Here is a 3,828-nt window from a genome sequence, read left to right on the forward strand (position 1 = left end):
TGAGATCATGTTTAGTTGTTATCTGTGGGTTCTGTATTTCGAGTGGATAGAGTAAGCAAACATAATAATGCAATATATTATATGATTTCTAAGGACTACAAACTCCAATTCCCCTCTACACACACACACACACACACACACACACACACACACACACACACACTATACTATACTATACCTTCAAATACGTATTTATGGGAAATATGGCCATCTAAAAAGTGTCACTGAGCAGTCTGATTAATTCAAACTTTGTCTATACAATACTAACAGGACTCTTCAATTTGATCAAGACTGTAAAACAACTCATCAATTTCATGAGATGTAGGGTTGCTTCATGGAATTAGCCCATGGTTCACTAAGCTCGCTGATCAATTCAGTCAGCTTATGCCATCTTGTAGCCCTGGAGTGGGAGCTGGCCTGGGTCAAGAGCTTCAAGCACTGCTCCGGTTTATACTGGACTGATAATCTGTTTGTGGTATAGCCATATTAGGTTTGGTGAGAGTTCTCAGATTCTATAAGAAAATGAGCTACTAGCTCTAGTCTGTATAACCAGGAAAAAAGGAACAACAACAACAAAAAAGATGTGCTCTCTGGTACATATGTAATGTGTTATATCCACAGGATAAATGGGCTAAAATTCCATTTCTGATATAGCAATCTCAGATCCAGAAGAATAAAAATAATATATTCATGACTGTGACTAGATTTGCATTAACATAGCTGAAGGTAAAATTTTACCCCTTGTGTTTATGCTTCTTGACAATCTGGTACTTAACTTTGGGGGAATTTTTATTTCCAATATCATCAAGCAATATGCATATGTAGAAATGTTCAGCTACTTAAAAGTGACATGGAAGCAATTCTGCATATCTTTCATGACTAATGGAAATACAAAAAAAAAAGCAGTTTCTAACTAGCTAAGCTTGACAAGCTTAGATTTATATTTCACAAGCCTGATTATTTATAGCCCATTTATTTCCATACTAACTATAGAACAACAAAATAGTCAATGAAATTTGACTGTTATTTTGAAGATTTGTAACCAAATTAGTTTGTACATTTTGCTTGAATTGTTTTTTTTCCAATAAAGTTATTATTTTTTAAGAATCTAAAGAAAAATAAGTGAACATGCATAGTATTAAGAAATAAATAATGGTTCTTAAAGAACAAGAATAATTTCAAATAACATTAATGAATTTAAAAATAACTGGTGCTTTTTAAAGGACCAGTATTCAGCAATTAAATACATAATAAGTATTGAGATAATATAAGATTATCAGGAAAAAATAAAAATACAAAGCTCCATGAAATAGCTATCCACACTTCCAAACTTGTAAAGACTTTCCTGGGCTCCCTGACTCCCCCCCATTGCTCCCTCTGCCCTGCCTCCCTAGCTCCCACCAGCAGTGTGTGGTCCTACCTCTAACTCAAATGCTCATCTGGGGAGCTGGAAACAAGTGTGGGGCCTGTGGGAGCACTGTGAACCTTGCAGAAGAGGTTCAGGGTTCTGGGAGAAGGTTGCACGGCTGTTGTGTTCTGTGCATGGATTGCAGGGCAAATTTAGATGGCACAGCGGCAGTGATGCATGATGAAGAGATCTACTTGCAAATCTTGCTATGGAAAGAAGGATGGGCTGAAAGGCTATATGGACAGTGAGGAGAGGCTGGGCTTCAAACCCAAGTGTGTTCAACCTCACATGGCTACAAAAATCCCAAACACTTCTAAATTTGCTCAGGAATACAGAGATACTGAGAAATGTCCCACATGTGGGGATTCTGTATATGATGCTGAGAAGATAACTGAAGCTGGAAAACCCTAGCACAAAAACTGTTTCCTAGGTGCCAAGTGTGGGAAGGATCCTGAATCAACAACTCTAAAAAAGAAGATGAAATCTTCTCCTTCTCCTTCTCTAAAGGATACTATGCAAAGAACTTTGGGCCCAAGGGATTGGCTATGGCAATGGAGCAGGAGTCGTTGTTCATGCTCAGTAAAGGTGTAAACCCAGAACTGAGATCATATGCTGAGAATCTCTACATTATCTAATATGAAGCTACTGTAAAATTCTATGAGCACATAGGTCCTATTATCCTGTCCATGGACAGGCTGACTGACTAGCAGGAAGAGAGCACTGTATATTTTTGCTTTATTCATCCGTATTTTCAAGAGCCATTTCTTTTACATTTAAAAAATTTTTATTATTTATTTATTTAACAGAGAGAGAGAGAGAGAGAGAGAGAGAGAGAGAGAGCACAAGTAGGAGGAGGGGCAAAGGAGGGGAGAGGGAGAAGCAGACTCCACGCTGAGCAGGGAGACCAATGCAGAGACTCGATCCCAGGACCCTGGGATCATGACCTGAGCCAAAAGCAAATGCTTAACTGACTGAGTCACCCAGGTTCTCTCTGTTTACATTTTAAATAAAAGTTCAGCTTGAAAATAAAAAGCATCCTTATGTAATATTTACTATTCAAATATAATATTTCAAAAACATTTACTTTTTAAATTTTTGTTTATTTTTTCCCAGCATCATTGAGATATAATTGACACACACCATTGTGTAAGTTTAAAGTATACAACATGTTGATTTGATATAATTACATATTGCAAAATGATCATTAATATTAAAGAAATATGTTATAATATAACTTCTAGTCCATTAAAAGTTTCAACCTTATTTGCATTGTTTTGTATTGGGGCAAGATCCTAAGCTTCACTAAAACTCTTAGCATCTGTAAGTTTTATCTGGCTTAATTTTCCTGTCCACCTTTTTAAATACATGCAGGCTATAAAAGACATCAAAAAAATCTACAGATTTTCTGAGAGGTCAAAAGCTGGATTTGAAGAGTCCTCATAGATTGTAATTGTCAGGGACTACAGAAAGGAGTGGGGAGGGTAACATGGAGAAGATTTCCAGGAGTCATATGCTTTCTAGGAAAACTAAAATTTGATTTTTTCCAATATATTCTTGATGTGTCCTTCATGTCATATTCCACTGAAAACTTCACCAATTCTGTTCATTGTCTTCAATATGTGGTTAAAAGCCTATTTGAGCTTTCTTGCTGATTTTATCAAACCCAAGTCCCTAATTTTGTGTTTTCTCCCCCGAAAAATGGACTTTGAAATCTGTCCCTTTGCCTATGATACCCCTCTTTGTTTAGAATACTCTTCCTCTTCCATTCTTCCAATTAACTCCTATTCCTTCTTCTAGACTACTTTTGATCTCATTTCATCCAAGTCAGGATGGCTATGTTATATTGCAGTACTAAATAATCCCCAAATCTCACGGCTAAAAACATCAAATGCTTGTTTTTCATCCATGTTATACTTCTGAGGTAGGCTGGCAGGAGGTTCTGTTAATTGCAGGCCCTTAAGACTGGCAGAGGCCCTATCTCTTCCTTTCAGGATTGAGATATGGCAATTAATAGGGAAGGAAATGCAATACAGCATGCACTGGTTCTTTAGGCTCTCACTTCAAAGATGACACGCTACTTCTCCCCACATTTCATAAACAACCAGTCACCTGAACACACCTGACTCAAACAGGAGTATGAAGAGTACTATCCAATAATGTGTCCAAGGGAAGGACCAGGCATTTGTGATCATATCATTTTGTCATCAAGGGAATAAAAACTGCTCCATATTTACCAGGATACTCCCCGTCTATGCAGCTTTCAAATTCTACATGTATATCCTGAGTGTGAATCTATGTTTAACAATTTCTAAGTTGTTCATTACTAATAAGTATAACACATTATCTTGGCTCTTGAGAACAGGAAATCAGACATCAACCATTAAGTTAATTAGCCACGCCATCTCTAACTTGCATAACTA

General features: G+C 37.0%; 1 pseudogene; it reads left to right on the forward strand.

Annotated features, from left to right (window-relative positions):
• The first annotated feature begins 1,431 nt into the window (after positions 1-1,431).
• On the forward strand, positions 1,432-1,991 carry LOC114209298 (cysteine and glycine-rich protein 2 pseudogene; annotated as a pseudogene).
• The last annotated feature ends 1,837 nt before the right edge of the window (positions 1,992-3,828 follow it).

Source organism: Eumetopias jubatus, unplaced genomic scaffold (assembly GCF_037043125.1).
Source record: "Eumetopias jubatus isolate StellerSeaLion01/CBP00866 unplaced genomic scaffold, mEumJub1_p1.0 scaffold_7, whole genome shotgun sequence".
NCBI classification, from domain to species: domain Eukaryota; kingdom Metazoa; phylum Chordata; class Mammalia; order Carnivora; family Otariidae; genus Eumetopias; species Eumetopias jubatus.